Here is a 21,192-nt window from a genome sequence, read left to right on the forward strand (position 1 = left end):
GGACTCCTGTTCGCCAAACCCCAGTCCACATTGCCGGGTGGAGCGCCTGCCAGGCAGAGCTCCCTGCAGATGGGCTGGGACTTCGGGGGTAAGGAGCCTTCTTTGATGACTGCTCCCCAGATGCTGCCAGCTCTCTCACTCCTCATTCCCAGCTGTGCTGTCAAAAGCAGAGGCTGCTGGGAAATAAATGCTAACCAGCCAGCTTCTTGCTGTGGGGGACGCTCCAATCGGAATCTGCCTGGTCCCCTGCGTAAACATTACCACCACAGCCGACTTCGGACTGTCAAGGTGACCGCGCTGGATGTGGGGGCTGGGAAGAAATGCACACTGGGCATCAGGGAGACAGGATACACAAAGGCCTGAGTAGGAAGTGATGTGTTTTGAGTATGTATTAATTTATGTCTAAATAATTTATTTCTAAGTTTATGCACTTCATTTTTAATAATGGTTGTGTTTAACGGCTGGTTTGAGAAATTCCTAAAAATGTAGCAATAAGTTCTCATAAAATGGTCCAAGCCAGGACATCATGGAATGCCTCTTGGGGAAGCAAAAGCCTGAGGTTTGGGCATTTTCTCAAGTGCTTATGCTAAACATCTCCCTTTCGCCATACAGTTCTTTGGTGCCAGTGTCTGACACCATACCTAAATTCTGCACTGACCCCAGGGAGATTTCTGATAAATGGTTATTTAAAATGTGTGTTCTAAGTATCTCACATGAATGACATTGGGTCTTGATTTTTACAGATTTTCTCCTTTCCATGTCTCTGGAGTATGTGAGTGGAAAACTATTTGTATTATTTTTTACAAAGGAAAACTGTTCTGGTTAAGGTAAGGAATGTTCCCCTCAGATGCTCATGTTCTCTAAGGCAGGACTTTTAGAAGGTGATAGGGTTGTGGGTGTTTATACTTACCAGTGAATTTAACACTGATGAATACACAGCTGATTGTGCTATTAGGAGGTGGGGTCTGGCTGGAAGATGCTGGGAACATGACTTAGATGTGTGTATCTCCTTTCTCAGGTCCTTGCTTCTCTTCCTGCTTCCTGTTTGCCATGATGCAAGCAGCCTCCTTCCGCCATGCCTCCCTGCCATGCTGTTCCTGCCCTGAGACGGCCAACCGTGAACTGTAACCGTGAACCAAAATAAACCTTTCTGTCTTGCGGTTGTGGGTGTTGGTTACTGTCTCTCAGTGATGAGGAAAGTGGCTAAGACAAAAACTGAGAGCTGGTTTTCCTGATCCTGGGAATGACTGCATGCAAAACCAGAGCAGAAGTTTGTCTGCCAGAGTGTAACTGGTAAACAGAGTCTAAGATAAAAACTCTCTATCTTAAACTTTCAATTGAACAGCCAGAGGATCTCTGCAATGATCAGAAATGCAAATCCAGCTTTTGGGTTCAATCCAACCAACCAATTAAAGACTACAAATGGGTACAATCTGCAAACTCATCAGTAGTAAGCAAAATGAAATTCCATCACTATGTGAATCCTCAAGAGTCTCCCGGGGCAACCCCATAAGCCGCTGCTGTCTTCCACTTTAAGATATGAGGCTCATTCCCTAGGGCTCCTTGTCAAACCCTACCCTGTCCCTATGACACAGTCCAGACCCTGTTTGATACAGCACCCAGTAGCAGCTGTCTTCCAATGAAGGAACAAGGGAGGAAATAAACTTGTGCTAATACCACTGAGGCATCTACATGATTTATAGTCTTTTTGAGGAAAGCTTTTGGAAACCCATTTTATATCTTTCTCCTCCCTAATTTTATTTACCTGCTTTAGCTAAGTTAGCACAAGCCTCCTGTGATGAATCACTATCTGCAATGCTGCGACAAAATATCTGACTCTGAAGCTTAAAGTAAGTGAGGTTTAACTTGGCTGATAGTTTCAGAGGTTTCAGTCCATAGACCACTGGCTCCAAGGCAGGAACATCACGGTGAAGGGTGTGGTAGAGCGAAGCTGCTCATTACATGGCACCCACGAAGCAGAGTGTAGGAGAAGAGCCACAGCAAGAGTCAGACAGTCCAAAGGACACCCAGTGACCCCCCTCCTCCAACTGGACCCCCTCGCCTTACAACCTACTCAGCCATGAACATTCCTGGGTTCATCTAATCAAGTGGACAATTACGCTTACCTGGGGTGCCTTGTAAAGACATTTATGCTGCCCAGACATTGCTGGATGTGGCTGTTCAAGAACTCAGGCAAAGGATCAGTCTCAGCATCAAGCATGGGTAGTGCTTAAATCTTGATCTTGCTTTTTCTATTAAATATTGATATACTCTGGCCAAGGGTGATGTGTGCCTGTACAACCTCCCCAGTGGAGGGGCTGGGTCGATGAGAAATGGGCACCTGAATGGAGTGCTGTGGAGACTCCAGGCTTGAAGCACAGAGTGAGTTTCTAAGAAGGCAGGAAGGGGTAGAGCGGGGAGCCCAGGTGCAGGCAAGTCTTGAGTAGGTACTGAGCCGAAGAGCTCTGCGGTCACAAGACCTGTGGCGGAGCTGGGCAGGCGGGACTTGGCTGGCACTTGCAGTGGACAAGGAGGCCCTGGGGAAGGCCACACTCCTGTGGTGTGCCCCGGAGGTTTAACTGCTGGCTCGCCCTGGCTTCTAGTGCATGCCCATTCCTGTGGTGTAAACACCCCTGCCACAGCTGACTTCCCACCCACTGAGGAGCTGGGGAGAAGCATGCATGAATTGCCTGAGTCATCAAGGCCTACTATGTACCTCTGATCAGCACTCTCCCAAGGGCTGTGCGTTGCATCCTGTGAGCAGCCCTACGATGCCTGTGTCTTCGATGATGCCCAGGTGAGCACTTATTTAGAAAATGACACAGAAAATCTCTGAGCGAGAGGGACCTCGGTGGCTCACATCTGGCAGGCAGGCGTTAGGTCCGAGTGTGGAGGCAATTGTGGGAAGGAGAGATGAAATACGGTAACAAAGTTGTCTCAGAGACGCAGGGTTGAGCATGTTGCATTTGTGTGTTCCATGAGATTCCAGTATCAAGGAGCTAGAAAGGGAGGTGAACCTTCCAGGCCACCCCCATAGTGGCCACCTCTTCTGACCACCCCCACCTCCTAACAGCAAGCCAGCTGTGAGCTCACCTTCCAAAGCCCACCTGTGAGCTCTCCATGTTGGGGACATTCTCCATCCGAAGTGTGACTAAGAACATCCAACTAATAAAAGAGAACAATTATAACAATGCACTGTAATGAAAGCAGGCACCTTGGGTGCATTAGTAGGTAAAACAAGGGTTCCCAAACACAAGCACTGTGGTAGAACACAGGTGGACCCAATACCCAGGATGGCCAGTAAGTGACTAGAAGGGCAAGGGCTGCGGCTGCACGAGGTTCTGCCTCCCTCCTCAGACCGGCTCACAATTTCACAGCCACGCACCTTTAACTGCTGAAGTTTTCCAGTTAATATTACTGTCAACTGCAGGTAAATGAAGCTGTGGCTCCCTCCCCACTTAAATCTTCTGTCTTTCTTGGATGCATTCTTGCCTTCGCCCGCTGCCGTGCAGTGGAGCTCCGCCTCACGTCTGCCTTCTCCTTGATGTCCCCTGGTCCCGGAGTGCCCTTTCCCACCTTTCCTGGCATGGTATAACCTGCGTTCCCCACAGCTCTGAAGACAACTGAAAGCCAGTGACGGCGCCTTTCGGTGGACCAGCAATAAGGTCACCTTGCAAAGATGAGGTACTGCAGACTTTGGTGAATACAGGGAGTTACTGCAGCAGGCTTCCAAGGTATGGGGGTATGGGGCACCTTACAGATGCTGGGTGACAGAGAGCCGCAGGCTGAAGCAGTCACAGAGCACCTGTGTCAGGCGGCTGAGGTGTCCCTTGAGGCCTTGGGGCAGGGACAGTAGCCGTGGGCTCACATACCTCCTGCTCCAATGTGGTCCTTACAGCCAGGCACACATAAATCAACTGTTTTTTTCCCCATGGTTGGTCACTAGATGTCACTGCAGGGAAAAAATCTGACCAGAAATCAAATGTGAGGAGGAGAGAGTCCTGTTTGGGATCCTGAGGAAGTGGTTGCCTTAGCAACGGGGAGCATGTGGAAGCAACAGGGAGCACTTCCCCTCCACGGACAGCGGGCAGTGTGTGGTGTGCGGGTCACATTCCAGACAGGGCCCAGAAGAGGGGCACTGGTGGAGCTGAAGCCCGTGTGTGCGGTCGGGTGGGACAGCAGGAGAGAGGGACAGACAGAGACAGAGGGAGAGAGAGAAAGCTGGAAATTGCCTGGCATCCTGGGAGCACCCAGGAACCGTATGTCAAGTCCAAATCGTGAGCCACAGCCCAGAACGGCCTTTTCCCTCCAGATGTTCATTACCCTGATAAAGATGGTCTTTATTGGCCAGCACAGCCACAGCTGCACCAACGCTGAGCTGAGCAGAGCACGGGAGGTCAGCGTGTGCCTAAAACTGCTTCTCCAAGGACAGACCCCTGGGAAGGGAACAGCTAAGTCATCACCGCTGGAGGGAGGACCCCGCCCAACTCCCATAACCCTGCAGCCACCACAGCCCCCAGCAGGCGACAGAGTGAAGATTCTTTGTCCCCTCCCTGTCCTTTCTCCTTTCCCCTTTCTCCAAGATGCCAGTGTCCTTGAACTGACCTCTGGCTTTCCATTCTGCACAGAGCTTCCTTCCTGCTTCTATCAGAGCTGGCTGCCCTTCCGGTGTTTGAATAAAGTCACTCAGGAGCCCAGAGATGCGACCCTGCTAGAAATATTCACACTTGGAAGGGCTGCTTCCTGTCCACATGCATCTCCAGTTGCTAGACTGTGAACCACTGAGAACAGAGAATTGTGACCCTGAGCACCAACCAGAACTGTCAAAATCAAGTATCTTCACTCCAGCCAGGCTGGGGTCAGGGCACCCATGAGCTCTCAGGTGCAGCAAGGGTGACCCTGGCTGCCAACCCTGAGGAAGGCCAAAGCTACCTGGGGTTGCTCAGGTAGCGCAGGTTGCCAGAAGAAACTGTCCCCAGAACCAGACAAGCCACAAAAAGACAAGAATTGTGTTCCAGTAGCCAAGGCCTCCACAAAGCCCAGCCCAGGTGGTGGTGCTGTGAGCTGGTCACTCAGAGGCCACTTGGGGGCAAACAGTGCAGTCTGGGGGAGCAGAAGGGGTCCCCACACCAAGACCAGGCCCAGGAGCCTCACTCCAAGCCCTAGGTCCTAAGGGCCTTCAGGACGCACTGTCCAACCTGGGTGCCTGACTCTTCTTTTTTGTTTCTCTATATTTTTATTCTCCTACAAGAAACATGTATTATCATCCTATTTTCAAAACACAGAAGTATAATTTGGTCATGCCCTGCATGCAGCCAGAAGCAGGTTTCTATTCTTCTAGAACAGCTTGCTTGACCTTGGGCCTTAATTATTAGTAAATGTATAGGACCTGCACTAAACCACGCAAGGCTATTGGCTTTTGGTATCAAGACAAATGTCTGGGATGCTTTTCAGACATGCGTGCATTGGTGAGAACATAGGGCACAGGGGTGGGGTGTCCCAGCCCAGCCATCGGCCCTGCTTGCCATCTGTCACATCTCTGTGGTTCTTGGGAAGAATAAGCTGCCACCACAGGCTTCGGCATTGCGATCCCCGGTCCTCAGCAGCGTCCTCCTCCCTGCATGGGAGCTGCTCCCTGCTGCATTCCTGTAGTAACTGGCGTGGGGGGCACTGTTACCTGCACATGCTGTGAAGAGGGGTGGCTCTTGGTATCCTTGCCCCGGTAGCACCCACAAAAGCAGCATAGGAATCAGGAAGGGACTGCATGCTTGGGTTATGGGCCAGACTGGCCCCAAGGCCCACCTGGGGCCTGGTCCCGATGGTACCTGGACATACCAAGTCAGAGCCTGTGGAAGAAGTTCAAGCCTGGCTGAGCCAGGTGCACCGCACTCCTGTCTCCTAAGCTAACTTGGGGACCTTGCTAAGGCTGAGCTAACTCGCCTAAGTGTATAGATGCTGGGTCCAACAGGTTACACCTTTGCCCCTAGTTCCTGACTCCTTCTCCTTGCCCAAGAAAAATCGCTCTACCATTTCTGGCCAATAAGATATCGCCAAATGTAAAATGCTCCTCCCATGCTCCGCCCCCATGGTTGTCCCTATACAAACCCGTGCATTTCCTGAATAAAGGAGAAGCATTTCAGAAACCTCCCCAGAGTCTGCCTGTTGATTCCATGCCTTACCCTCCCAGTCCGAGCTCCTGAGCCTGCTTGCAGATGACAACAAGAGCCCGCATCCTAGCCTGTGAGTTTGAGGAAGAACATTGGGCAGTGGTTATAACCCTGCATCCCTAGGCCGAATGGGGTTACCACCTGTTTCTAAGTGCCCCACAGCTAAGAAGGAGTGGTCTTCACAGTTTTAAATTGTTGGGTGGAAATCAGAAGGAGAATGCATTTGGTGATGTATCATGTAAAAATTCTATGAAATTCCAATTCCAGTGTCTGTAAATCAAGCTGCAGGGGGACAAGGCCATGCCTACTTCTTTACTCATTTCTATCTTCACACTGCACAGGCAGAGCCAAGTAATTGGGACAGAAACTGTGTGCAGCCCACAAAGCCAGAAATATTTGCTGTATGGTCCAGCAGAGGAAGTCTGCCAGCCCCGGGTCTACCTGCATTCCCTTCCTTTTGTGTTCCGTGATTTCTGAGTACCTGCTCCCAGTGAGATCAAAGCAGAGCCTCACTCTGTCCTCCTCATCCTGTCCCACCCACTTCCAAAGCTCCCACCTGCACCCTTTCCTTGGGCCACCCAGAATGCAGGGCTCCTCCTCTCTTCCCCAACCTTTGCCCACTCCTCTTGCGTGCTTATCTCTTTTTCTAAGCTTTGATTTCAGCCTGGCCACGAGCCTGTGCAGCTTAAGACTGTCCTCTCCCCCAGCCAGCTTCCTTTGCATTACAGGCTTGTGAATCAGAGCATTCAACCTGTCCATCTCTACAACACCCAGCAGTTAAAGGAATGCCTGACACAGAAGAAAACTCAATAGACTGCTTGCTGAGCAGAGGTGAAATGTGTCATGGCACCTATTTCTGGATGCTTTTCCTGGGGCCAGCAAAATGCAATGATTAGCTGTTAGACTGGTTTTCATTTCAGCAATGCAGAATACCTCATCTCTCTCATTTGCTCATGCATTCCCTGCAATTACACAAAGCTTCAGGCTGTGCTAGTTTCTAGGGCTGCAAATATGAGATGGAAGAGAAACCATGTGGTCATCTTAGTAATCTGTGAGAGATGGCAGAGGTCTCTACGTGACAAGCAGCTCTGGGTGCATGGAAGGCTCTGTGCTCAAGAACACTCCCTCACAGGTGGAATCTGTGCCATCCCCCTGTTGGCCACAGAGCCTCCCTCTTATTCTTGGTATCCAAGTCCCTGCTGGGCTCAAGCCAGCCTCCAGGATTCCCCGGGCTCAGGAGCTATCCTGCCCACAGCCCGAGCTGGGATCTGGGGCCTGGAGGGCTGTGCAGTGCGCCCTGTCATCAGGACACCTTGTGTCAGAGCTGCCCCGAGTAGCTGTGCAGGGCCCAGGGTGCTGCAGGTGCAGTGACTGCTGGCCGCTGAATTGCACTGATTCTCCAGCCCATCCCTACATGCAGGCCCCTGGCCACTGGCATTTGGGGGGACAGCTCAGGCTGAGCACCCTGCCACAGCTCACAGAGAGAGAAAGGCATCCAGTGGAAGCATGCACAGGACATGGTGACTGTGGAGGGAGAAACTGGAGGTGACCCCAGCAGCAGGAGTGTGCAAGGTGGCTCAGGAAGAACAGCCGTGCAGGGGTGAGAGCAGCTCAGGTGGGGAAGCTAGCAGAAAACAGAGGCTGTAAACTGGATGGGTTGGGAAGGCAGCAGCCCAGGGAGGCCCACCAGGCTGGGCTAACAGCTCTGGATCTGTCTTCCCTACGTAGGTCCCTTGCAGAAGATGCGGTGATCTAAGGCTGCGTCAGCTCTTGCTCTAGCTCTTCCCATGGCTTGGAATGCATTTCTCTTCTCCTGCATGCATGAGCACACACATCCACATGCACAGGTGCACACACGCAGTCACACTCCCTCTCCTCGCCCTCTGCCCGATGAGCACTTCCTCATGTCAAATCAAGTTCATGGGCTGGGAAAACTTCTTTGAAGTTCAGGTTGAGAGGGGCCAGCAGCTTCACTGAGCTTTCTCCTCCTCTCCTGTCAAGTGGTACAGTTTCCCCTGCTAGATGGCCTACAGGCCCATTAGAAGGACAAAATTAGGATAGTGAATAATATTTCTTAAATGTGTGTGAATGCCAGGGGTGTCGAGAGGATGGTGGTGGTGATTTTCATGATGGTGACGATGATGGCGGTGATGGGCATGACGGTGGCAGTGATGCTGATGATGGTGATGGTTATCCCCAATCTTCCTATCACTACCATCTGGACCCTGTATAACTGGATTCTTTACAGACTGTGTCCAGGAACAGATCAGATCCAAGGCATCCAGACAACTCTGCCTGACTGCCCACTACACTGCTGTCCCCCGAGAGCCTCCAGCTGACCCCTGAGAATAACCCAAAGTTCATCATGCTCCTGACACTGCCGCTGCCTCACTCTGGGACCAAACCACTCTCTCGCCACCTCATTCCTCTCCTCTCTCTCCCCACAGGATGCCATGCTGGCCCCAGTCACTCTGGAAGAAGTCATGACGAGCTACGCCTCCTCCCCCCTTTTTTTCTTTTTTATAACACAACAGGCAGGAAAGGTCCCCCAAGTTGGACCCCAACCCAAGCAGACCCACTACCCACTTCCATAGGAGCACAGGGAGAAAAATAAGCCAGCCACTGCCCTGCTTCTCCCACCACCGCCCTGTTTATCAGCCAGCCCCAGGCCCGTCACCCTGGGGACTCTGTAATTTTCCACCCTCTTGAACAGCGCCCCCTCCCCCATCTAAAATACCCCATGTCAAGCGTGCACACACCTCCTCTCAGTGCCAACAGCCTTCTGGCCCTTGGCCCATCTGCACCCAGAGGGCGATAAACTCTTCGCATGTTGCTTAGACTTTGCCTGCCTCAGTGGTCTCAATCGTGCCTCAGTCAGACCTTACAGCTTTGATGAAGAAGGAGATGAGGGTGGTAATGGTGATGGATGATTACAGTTGTGATGATGAGGAAGAAGACCACGGCGGGTGGTGGTGCGGTGACCATGGTGATGGTTGTGATATTGAAGAAGGTGGTGCTGGTGATGGTGGATCGGGATGGGGATGAAGTGATGGCGGTGACGATGAGGAAGGGGATGATGGTGGACAGTGGTGAGGATGATGGTGGTGGGGTGACGATGGTGAAGGTGAGGTCACAATGACACAAAGCCCCAGCAGGGGTTGGCTCCTTCCTGCACAGTGATTTAAGCTCATTCCCTTCTGGCTTATTCCTTGAGTTGTCTCTGGGTGACCACACAATTTATCATCAAAGCGGAACCCTTAATGCCTGTCGGGGGAGGTATGCGAGTAACCCTCACTCATATTGATGGCTCCACCACCATGAAACAAGCTGGCGAAGGAAGCCGCCCTTCCCAGAGTCTGGAGACAGAAGAACGCTGAGCTGAGCCTCGAACATTGCAGCCTGGTGTTAAATTTGCATCTCAAATGTGCAGGAAAAGGACTTGACCAGGAATGCAGAAGGCCATACCTCTCGCCCTCTGGACTATTGGACCTTCCATGTGGTTGACTGTTTTGATACAGGACCGCCCCGATGTGTGGTGGCAGTGGCACCATCCCTGGTCTTCTGTGTCCGTCAGTGCTCAGAGGCCCCACTGCTCCCAGGCCCTCTGTCTCCTGTCTGGGAAGATGTGCCTTCCACGGAGGAGAGTGGGGACTCCCAGGGTAGCTTCTCCTCTCTGCCCTCAAACTTCTGGATTAGACCTTCTGTGGAGTGGAACTGAGGTGAGCAGCATGGCCCTTCCTCCTGTGGACAAGGCCAAATTGAGCTAATCTTAAAGCTTTGTGCCCCATGGTATCCTCCCCAGGGACAAACCCGACTTAGCCAGCAGAAACGGAGACTGCACATTCTTGTGAATTAAAAAGTGATGAGTGCTCCTCTGTCTGAGACATCTCCCTTTTCCTCTGTCCTAGAAACCCCACTTGTCACAGGAAAATACTCTCCCTCCATCTGCATGGGCCTTTTGAGGAAAACGATAAAGGACTTGTGCCTGATTCAGTAACTTTTTTCCCCCCACAAGGGCACTGGCTATTTTAAGGCTTATCGCTTACAGACTGAAAAGTGTTGGTTCTTTGGAGCAAAGGTAAACTTCTGGAACATTCTGTAGAATCAGTTTTCTAAAATAAGTCCAATCCAAGGAGAATTAAAAACAAATGCCCAAATGCCCTGAGGTGAGCCATTAATTAGGACAAACAAACATCTTGCAAAGATAACAGATGGAGCAGGAAGGGATTTATTTCTTCCTTTGGAGCTGGGCTTCTGAATGGGCAGGATACTCAAAGCAATTGGTAGAAATCCTTTCCTAAAACTAGCCCTCAAGGCTCCCTGTCAGAAATCCCACTAATCACTTCCCCAGATCCCCATCCTGTAGCTGAAGCCTGGCCCACAGCATTTACAGCTAAGAACATTATTAAAAGTCAAACCAAGCCATTCTTGCCAGACCCCAGGGGGATGATGCAGGGAATGAGTAATTCTACAGAGATCCTGGCATCTGTGTGCATGAACCGCAAATGGCCGTGAAAGTGGGAGCAGGGGGAGTGAGGTTGGCAGCTCAGCCCCATAAGAAATGCTGCCTCTCCCAGGCCCACTTAGGAGGTGCCAAGGCCTGGTCCCCACCCACAGGCAGCCTCCTTTTGATCTGACAAAGGAACAATTCCTTTCCCCAGAATGCTGCAGCTGCCACTGCCTGGGGATACACAAGGCCCCCTTGACATCCCACGGAGCTGGGGTGGGGCTGGCAGGCTGCAAACAGCTTCAGAGAAGGAGTTGCAGCAGTGCCAGGGTGGTGGTGGCTGCAGCACTGGGGCCTCTGACCTCCAGGGGGCACAGTGTACCGTGAAGGCCAGGCACCTCCTCTCTTCCCTTCTCATTCTGCAGCCCCAGCAGTGATGTGCATTCTGGGGGTTGCTGTATTTAGGGAGAGTCCCACGGTGACCTTTGACAGCCCTGTATGTGAGGGATATTGACAGCTGCCCAGACAATGTGAGCCTCAGTTCTGATCTGTCAGTGGAAGAATCCCTTCTGTTGCCAGAACAGTACTCTTTCCGGTGACATCAGAGAGGCAGGGACAGTCCCAAGAGTAAAGATGGCAAGGGAGGACACAGGGCCATTGCCCTGGTGACAGCCCTTTGTGGAATGATGAATTAAAGAACTTCTTGCTCCTAGCACTAGTTCTACTTTTTTTCTTTCTGTTAATTTCCCTCACCTTAAAATGGCTGCTATATAAAAGAATACCCTTCCCATGATGCCCTGCTTCTCAACTAAAAATATGGCTTCTCCCTCTAAAGGACAGCCTTCTTCTTCCCATCATGCCTCTTCCCGCCAAGAGAGAAGCTGCTCCTAGCGATGTCACATGCTCCCCAAACCCTAGCCCCTACACCACTCAGTCCCATCCCAGCTCCTGTAAGCCCCACCCCAGTCCTATAAGATGCGCTCGCTGTCTCGGCCTTATTGCTCTCTCTCCTTCGTTCGGAGACGGCCAGGCAGATTGTCCCTACAATAAAGGTTTGTGGTGGTTCTGGTCTGGTCTTGGTTTTTGGCCTTTTTTACCTGACGCTTGTTTTGTTTTTTGAGATGGGGTCTCACTATGTAGTTGAGGTTGGCCTTGAACTCATGGCCCCTCTTCTGTCTTAGCCTGCTGAGTGCTGGGGTTACAGACCTGTACCTCCAGACCTGGCCCCAGCACTGGTTCTGAGTCTTAGGGCTGGACCTCTGAGAAGCCCAGAGCCCTGGGGTGAGTCCTCAGCCCTCACTGGCTGTTCCACAGCACTATGACTTGGCTGATTTCTGTAGGTGCCCACATGCACATTTGAGTGTGTGTGTGTGTGTGTGTTTATGTGTGTTTATTTTTGCAATCCTGAGAAAAAGCCCTTCTGATTGGTGGAGAATCCCACCTCTCTTGTTTGACCAGGCTTCCTAGTGAAACTGTATGCATCAGCCCTGGGCATCCTGCAGGTGGCCCACCCTGGGTCACATGCCTGTCTATGCACCAATCAGACTGGAGCTGTGAGGGTTGCATGCACAGTGGAGGGTTCAGGGACCGGGGAAGTATTTTGTACTACTCCCCGAGCCGGATACAGGCGTGAGGTCAGGTCTGGGGTGGTCAGAAAAGTCTAAATTTTAGCAAGTACTTGCAGGAGATGTTTATGATCCGCTGCAGGGGGCTGGCTTGGTGGGTGTGTGACCAGGGCCCCGACTCCGATGGGTGTATACTCTGGGCATGCGGTCTTGAACTTCTTAACCACTTTCTCTGCGTGTTCTGTTTGTGGTCTGCAGAGACAGTGGAGCTGGGCGCTTCCAGTCGCTCGTGATCCTGTGATTTCCCTGCTCAGGGGGTGCTGGCTTTGGGTCCCCAGCTCCATGCCCCTTGCAGCCCTCAGCCCTGTGTCCCCTCTCAGGCAGGGGTGGGTTCCATCTGTAAGGAGTCTCTGTTCACTGTCATCCTGCACCCTGCAGGCCTCTAGGTGAGGACACAGGGGAGCTGTTCTGGTCACCTCTGGCCCAGCCTGGTGCCACACTCGGGCTGCCTTGCTGGTGGTCCTAGGCCACTATGGGCTGAAGAGCAGGGTCAGGAGTGGGGACTGACTTCCCTGCCCTTGGTTGGGCTCTGCAACTCTGTCTGTATGAACAGGGGGCGCCGCGGGGCCTGGCAGCTCTAGAATACCTGGGGTGCAGGACAGGTCCGCGCAGGTCTGCAGCTCTTGCTCTGAAAGTTCCCGGCACTAAGGGACAGTGACATTGAAAGCAAATCAAACCAGCACTCTGGGTGTGAAGCCTCTCTCTCTAGTGTCACCTCTCTCTCTCCTCTGTCCCAGGGCACCATTCCCAATAATCCTCTCATTCCGAACTCCATCTTGGTTTCTGCCTCGTAGAGGCTCCAGCTGATACAGGGAGTAAAACTGAATGGGGAAATAAAAGAATAAACACAGCTGGGCATGGTGGTGCCCTCTTGTAATCCCAGCACTCTTGGAAGGTGAGACAGGAGGAGCACAAGTTCTAGTCCAGCCTGGGAAATTTAGCAACTTAGCGAGACTCTGTATCAAAATGTAAAATAAAAAAGGGCTAGGCATGGAGCTCGGTGCAAAGGCCCAGGGTTCAATCTCTATTACTGAAAAAAAAAAAAAAAAAGGGAGAGACTACTGAAGAAAGGAACATATTTCATATTTAATTCTTTTCACAGCACTTCTTGTTAACAAGAAATTATGCATTTTCTTTTTATGCTGAGCTCTGCAAACTATGTCTCAAGCTCACCCCAAGCCTGGACACAGGTTTCCTAGCCCATTAGTAACACTGGGAGAACCTTGCGTTTATGCATGTGTACATGTGTGTGTGCGAGCACCTCTTGCACTCAAGGAAAATACTCTACCTTTGAGCTACAACCCTAGCCCTTTTTGTTTATTTTTTAACTTGATTTTGTCTTTTGGCAGTGCTAGTGAATGAATACAGGGCTTTTGCATTGAGCTAGATCCTTGGCCCTTTTATAAGTTTATTTTATTTATTGATTGATTGATTAATTTTTTTGGTACCAGGGATCGAACTCTGGATCTTGCGCTTTACAAGGCAGGCAGCAGAACCTCATTTTGAAATGAGTTCTCACCAAGTCACTAAATTGGACTTGAAGGTGAGGTCCTTTTGCCTCAGCCTCCCAAGCAGCTTGAAATCCTCCTGCCTCAGCCTCCCAAGTAACTAGGATTATGGAAATGTTCTACCATGCCAGGAGAGGTATCTGGTTCCTACCTCTCAGTTCTTATTTAGATGTCTGGGAGTGGTCATTCATCAGGCTGTGCTCCAAGAACCCAGGTAATTGTAGCATTCAGGGAGCCTCAGGACTCATGCGCTGGAGGTTGGCAAACTTTCACGTGTGCGTGCAGCATGGATGAGGGTTCTCATGGTACGAAATTTTCCTTTTCAAGGCTAAAAAATGTGTGCTGTATGTGTGTGGCACTTCTGTTTATCCCTTTATTGGTCAAGGCCCCTCGGGGTTGTCTGTACTTTCAACAGTTGTAAATATTGTCCCTGTGGACAAGGGCCACAAATAATTCTTCAGGACTTTGCCTACAGTTCTTTGGGGCTCGTACCTAGAGGTGGGCTTGCTGGATCAAGCGGTGCTTTGTGTTTAATTTTCTGAGGAGCCTCCATATGGTTTCCTACAGCCTTTGTGCCATTTCACCTCCCAAAGGTTTGACTTCCTCCCCATCCTACACACATTTGGTATTTCCTGTTTTTTATAGTATCCACCCAATGAGTGAGGAGAGGTATTTCACTGTGGTTTTGATTTACATTCTCCGGTGATCAGCTGAACATCTTTCTTGGGTGCTTTGGCCATTTCTTTATCCCTTTGGACAGGCACGGGATTAAGCCCTGGGATTCAGTATAAGCGAAACGAGTTTCCTTTCTCAGCCGGACATTCTACTGGGTGGAAATTGGCCCCTGTGAAACCACCCGGGTGTCAGGTGACGAGCACTGATACCACGTAAGCTACCAGAAAGGACTGGAGATCCAGATGCTGGAAAGTGACCACGGGGAGCCAGGAGGTGGCCGGGAGAGCACAGGGACATCGGCACAGTAAACAGCTCCGGTTCTTCCTGACCAAGATGGCGTCATGGAAGGGTTAGCACGATGCTGAGTGTAGAAAGTGCTTGGTCAAAATCTCTGACTGACTCCCTTATCCCATTTCATTCGTCTGAGAGAACGTCTTGGCAGGAGGAGCACGACAGGCTATTTAAGAAGGAGGAGTCTCAGATGAAACTGTATTAACGGTGGTCCATTTCCCTCTGGGAGCTGGGGGCCTCAAAGGGGCTCCTCCTCCGCTTGTACTTCTGCTCCAGGGCTTGTTCCATGCTTTCGCCATTTGGCTGCCCCCTGGAATTCTTCAGACTCTTAAGGAATTCTAAGGGTCCGGCAACTGTTACACAAGAAAGCATTCCAAGGAGGTGAGAGAGAGAGAGTGCAGGACCTGCGAGATTTTATTGGACTTTCAGCTTTTATTTATATCCTCAGCCGGATTGGGAAATTCAGGTTCAGCCCAGGTGACAAGCAAGAGATCTGCAAATGTTGCTGAGCCTTCAGAACCACACAGGTGGGCTGGTGTCCCCCACAGCCAGGGCGGTGACTACCTGCAGATGCAGGAGAGACCTCGTGCAGCTGGCACCCTGGGTGGACAGCGGGGTCCTCTCCCTGGGGAACGCAGTGTTCCTTCTCCATTGAGCTCCGTTTCCATGGTGCCCCTGGGAGCTGGGCACGGTGATAACAAGAGCTGGATGGGAATTGCAAAGCTCAGTGCCACGTCAGAGAGGTGAATGGGGAAAGCATTTATTCAGGAGGAGGAAACCCACTAAAGGTTCTCCTCTCTGCAGCCGTGCCCTGAGAGAGCTCCCGAGTGCAGACAAAGCTCAGGAACATGTGCCAGAACCCCTGAGATCTCACAGGCGACAGGGGCTGACTTTTCTGTCCTCAGCAAGTTGCAGCCACAGAGCACAGGCCAGCAAAGGGGCGTCTGCACTGTGTGGTGACGGTCACCTGGCAGGTCCAAAGGGGGTTCCAGGGGATTCTGCAGGAGACAGAAAGGGGCATAGAGCCCAGTCCAGCTCAGCCCAAGAGCATCTGAGGGGAGAACAGCTCGTAGAGGGTGGACCAGGCAGTGAGGACACAGGCCTGTGCCACAGAGAGAACAAAGCCAACACTTCCCAAGCTGGTGCAGAAGGAAGCACAAAGAAACCATCAGCACACTGTGAATTAGGCATGGTGCTAGCAACTGCTTCCTTCCTTAGAGAGCTTCTCTTCTCACTTGAAAATGTGTATTCTCCAAAACTATTTATCGACTGTATTGAACTTATTCTAGAGCTATAGTAATTTTAAACCAATCTTATTATTACAATAGTACAGTTAAGTGCCATAAAATGATGCTTCCATCAATGGTGGAAGGCAGCTAGGATGCCGGTCCCGTAGGACCACACAGGGAGTGACACTAGAGCCCACGGTTTGTGTAAATGCACTCCAATTCTCACGTGACAAAACCACTGGCTGATGAATTTCTCCAAGTGCATCCCAGATATTAAATGACACGTGGCTGTGCAAGGGGTGAAATTTAGGGCACACGAAACTGCATAGAGGACACATGAAGGTCATCACTCACAGTGCCCCACCCTGAGAGCACCACTGATGAGATTTTGGTGGTTTTCCTTTATTTTTGGAAGTATATATTTATGGTAGAAAATATAATTAGGTTAAAGTCATGCAGAGACAAAAGGGGTGCTCAAATATAAGATGTGTGTTTAAATAAAGTGTATTAAATTTATTACAGTAAGAGGATTTCCAGTAACCCCCCGAAACCTTCCCCCTCACACTGAACACACTCACCCCATCATTCTGGTCACTTTCTGCTGCAATTCTGCAAGTCCTCTTTCCTCAGGGTCTTGAAGAGCTGCAATCAAAAACTTGGTGAAGGTGGTCACCGCCCTTCATCCGATGGAAAGGCAGCTCGGAAAAGCGTTGCGTCCTCGTCCACCCTAATCTCCAACTCTGGCATCGTGCGGCTTACCCCAAGTCAAAACGGGCCCCCCGAAAGCAAATGTTTTGAGATGCTGGAGGACATCGAGGCAGCTAGGACAGCACAGCTGAAGACAGCCGTGAAAGAGGACTCCAGAGCTGCTTTGGGAAAGCGGTGAGAACAATTCGGTGAGTGAGTCTGAAGTGAGGGGGAGGATTTTGACAAGGACTATGGCAATATGCCTTTACTGTCATAAATTTTTAAAAATTAGGCGGTCACCCAATGTCTCAATCAGCTCTGTACACCACTATCTTTTTCATGTAAAATATGATACACATTTTCTGTATCATTAAAAATGTTCAGATATCACAGTATGACTTCACTATGTTCCACCCTTTGGCCATACTATAGCTTATTTGGTTGGTCCCCTGCTGTTGAACATTTATGCAGATTTAAATGTGCTGCTGTTATAAAAATAATGCTGGGGTGAATCTTTGTCAGCTTTGTTCACTCGGACACATTTCCTGAGTTCCCACAGACACCCTTCCCCGTCTGAGGTACATCAGATGCAACAAAGACTAGGGCAAACCCATACCTCTGTGGAGTTGATAGCCTAGGAGAGGAGATGAGGCATAAATAAGTGAGCCAAGGATGTGGTGTCAGATGGCAAGTGGGTGAAAAGATAACAGAAACAGAGTGAGCCTGGCAGAGAGGCTGCTTGGGGGTCTGCTGAGAAGGCCTGGAAGGAAGTGGGGTGAGGCCAGACACCTTCGTGGTGGGAAGGTGCCCTCCATGGCATGCCAGGCAGAGGAAGAGGTAGATGAAGACCCAGCGAGTTGCGGTGGTGGAATCCTCTTCTGCAATCCTCTGGATCACAAGCTGATCCCAGCCTGAGTGACTGAGTGACTTAGGCAGGCCCCATCTCAAAATGCAAAATAAGGGCTGAGAATGTAGCTCAGGGCAAGGGCCCTGGGTTCAATCCCTACCTAGTGCTGAAGGAAAACATGGCGCTAAGGGGGAAAGTAGCATGACAGACCAGAAGGACTTCAAAAAGACCAGTGTGGCTGCAAAGAAGTTAAAGTTGGATGCAGCATGCATGGAAGCAAGTGGGTCCCACCTCCATTGAGAACAGCAGGACAACTCCAGTGCCAGATGGAACCAGACAAAGCCATCACCGGAAATGAAACCACAGACCAATGTCCCTTATGAACATAAATACCAAATTCCTCGGCAAAACTGGATTCTGCACCTGGACCACATGGAATGTGTCTCAAGAGAGCGAGGTTGATTTTGCACTCAAAAGCCAATCAAGGATCCTCAGGCCCTCAGCAGGTTCACTCTGCTTTGGTCCAAATGAATCCCCCTATGGGTTATCCTGGGTGGAAAGTTTACTCTGTGCACCGATTGGGTTCTTGTGGCAACAGCGTGACAAACCAGGTCCCAGTATTGCAATTGCTTAGGCCCCTCAGGCATGGATAGTTCAGATGGTGAGGAGCGGTCCAGGTTTAACTTTAGGAGCTCTCTGACCCCTTAAACTAGTCAGGGTTAAACTGTCCATGCTCTATGTATCCAAGCTGCCCCCAAAGAACTCCAAGCTGTTTCACAGAAATGGATCTTCAACACTTCTCTGGGAGTTGTCAGGGAACTGCCATGAGCTCTCAGGGGACACTCTGTCCTTTGTAAAAGTTTAACAGGCAGGAACTTGCTACCTGAAGGAAAAGGAGGACAGAACAAGTGTTAGGAAGGAGGTTCTAATGAGGATGCAGACCTGTGGGTGGAGGGAGGGGATGAGGGCCTACCAAAAGTCTATTATTCCCTCTTTAAGCCCAGAGTCTGGCCATACGGAGCCAATAGAGAGCCTGGATTGATGGATCGATGCCTGCTGGCACCTGGGCAAGGTGGTCAGAATGCCCCATCCCACCATGGACCTTGTAGGAGTCCAAAAAAAGCAGTCAGTACGAAGTGAAAGACTGGTGTGATCTTTCTCGACTCCACCTCTGCTGGCCTCACCCTCATCTTCTCTGGCCCGGTGGTGCGTACCTGTCCAGCATTTAGCAGGAAGACTTTTGTGGGTGGTCTTGCATAAGAACCCAAACTGTTAACCGGTCTTACACTTGGTCACCATGTTTGATCTTGAGGCCGGTGAGCTCAACATGAAGAGCCAGAATGGCCCCATTAGCAGTTGGCTCAGCTGTGCTGCTGAGCTTCTGTTCTGGTCAGGACTGCTCTGAGAAAAGCCGTGTTGTGCCATTTCCTCCATCCCGAAGGTACTGGTCACCTCTGACCTGTCCTGTGCCATTTCCTTGGGCATTCTGTGAAGAAAAGGCTGTCTCTCCACAACCCAGCATGAAGGTCATCTCAGGGAAGGGACATGGGAAGGTTCTTCAGGGCTCGTGGGCTCTAGGGCCCACTCTGTAGATTGATGAACAAGATCTTATCACCCTGACTTCAGCCAGGCCCACTTACTCCAGGGATGAAAAGTGTGTCTTCTTCCAATCCTTCCTACCAGAGTAGCTTGGCCAAAGCATTCTCTAACTTTTCAGGAGTAACTGCATCTATTACACTCACTTGCAGTGAAGATTCATATCTCTTGTATGTCCAGAAAGATCCCCAGGAATCCCACTGTGAATGAATATCACAGGATCAAGAAAAAGTAAGCTAACTGTGATACACGCCTGTAATCTCAGCACTTCAGGAGGCAGAGGCAGGAGGATTGTAAGTTCAAGCCCAGCCTGGGGACCTTAATGAGATCCTATCTCAAAATAAAAAATAAAAGACCAGGGACGTAGCTCAAAGTAAAGACCTTAAGTTCATTTTCTGATGAAAGAGGAGGAGAGGAGGAGAGGAGAGGAGAGGAGAGGAGAGCTCTGTCATGGACTGTTTCTTCTCTGTGATGTCCCTCTGCCATGTGCCACTCTGCCTTGTAGCCAGCTAACTATGAACTGAAAACTCTATAAACAGTGAGCTGGAATGAACTTTTCCTCCTTTAACTTGTGGGTATTGGGTATTTTGCCCCAGCAATGAGAAAATAACTGAGACAAAAGGCAACTGAGACCCCTGGGTGTGGTCATCAGCCCTCCCAGATAGACCGAGTTCTGGAATCACACTTTCAGGAAACTTGTTGCAGAATCCAAGGACCAGCAGGTCCAGATCTCTACCTCTGGTAAGATGAAGCTTAAATGATCTAGGAAGAGTTCTCTGTTCCTTCCTGGGGAGCTTCAGGGAATAAATATCCATAAGCTCCTTGGTAACCAGTCACCCTTGTGATTCTTCTGTCCCCAATTTTATTGGCTCTTAGACTTGCTGAAACATCATTTCACAGAGTGCTGGGGCACCCTAAAGAAGAGCCAGGGGAGAGGATCCTTGGGTGTCAGCTGGTGTTACCTCCAAGGTGACATGTCACAAATGAAGGCTCTATGAACTTGAAAAATGTGTGTAAATGATGCCCTTGTGTGGAAGCAGGCAAAAGTGCTCACAACGGCTCTGTCTGCTTCAGACCTCTCCAGTCCTGCTGCTCCTTCAATTTATTTTGAGCATTTTTTTCCTTTTTGTGATACTGCAGATTGAACCTAGGGCCTTGGCACTGAGTTATATCCTATACTTATTTTTTTTAATGTTTGAGATAGGTTCTTCCTAAGTGGCTAAAATACACAGACTGGGCAAGAACTTGCCTCAGCATCCCAGAGTTGTGATGGACTGAATATTAGAGAAAGGGAGAGACAGCATAAGCCAACTTACCCTGCCCCTCGTGAAGCCATGAGACTAGCTTGCAGCCTGGAACCGTGGCCTGATTCTCCAGGGGACAGAGCTTAGTTTGTCCCCCTGTGTATGAGTCACTGTACATTTGATACACACCTGTGCAAGGCTCCATGTTGCCTGAGTGGCAACAACTCTTGGCAGCTCCAGGTGAACCAGCCAGATGCCAATGGGTGCCCATTCTAGGCCACCAGGCCTAACCCACTTCCAGGAAGAGGGTGGCAGGAGCTAATGAGAATCCGATTGTGCTCTCTTATTTCTCAGCTGTCCTATTCTGGTCCTACCAGGCATCTCAGGAATGTGGGCACTTCTCTGAAAGCCACAGGTGTCTCAAGGAAGCTCTCTTTGGCAGGCAACTCCTCCCTTTCCAGCACCATGAGCTCTGTACACCTGGCCAGCTCTTGTCCTGACCACTGAGGTTCCTGTGCACAGGCATTCTGCCTTAACACCAGTATTTCTGGACCAGTGAGCCAGCTCCAGGCTAAACCAGAAGTAGTGTGGAATCCAGAGCTTGAGATAACATGTGGAAGTGGCCAGAGATGCTTCTGGCTACTACCAGGACCAGCAGCCCTAGGAGCATAAGGTGAAACTGAAGAGATTTATCAGTGAGCAGGAAAAGATCCCAAATTGGACCACTGTGTTTCTTATGAGGAAAATGCAGGAAGCCGTGAGAGTCCCTTGCTGTACTGGCAATATCATCTTTGGTTGAGCTCTGCCACTGGGTCCTGTGGCATAAGATACAGCTACGTAGGAGGTATGATCCAATATGTGGTGAATACTTAAGTA

The 21,192-nt window shown here is 50.4% G+C and overlaps 1 long non-coding RNA gene across 1 annotated transcript; it reads left to right on the top strand.

Annotated features, from left to right (window-relative positions):
* The first annotated feature begins 222 nt into the window (after window positions 1–222).
* LOC104863612 lies at window positions 223–1,127 on the top strand. Its single transcript, XR_780627.2, has 3 exons — window positions 223–384; window positions 744–827; window positions 1,019–1,127. It is a non-coding gene; the product is annotated as an uncharacterized LOC104863612 (long non-coding RNA).
* Window positions 1,128–21,192: the final 20,065 nt, after the last annotated feature.

This window comes from Fukomys damarensis, unplaced genomic scaffold (genome assembly GCF_012274545.1).
Source record: "Fukomys damarensis isolate Sample0158 unplaced genomic scaffold, DMR_v1.0_HiC HiC_scaffold_16, whole genome shotgun sequence".
NCBI lineage: Eukaryota > Metazoa > Chordata > Mammalia > Rodentia > Bathyergidae > Fukomys > Fukomys damarensis.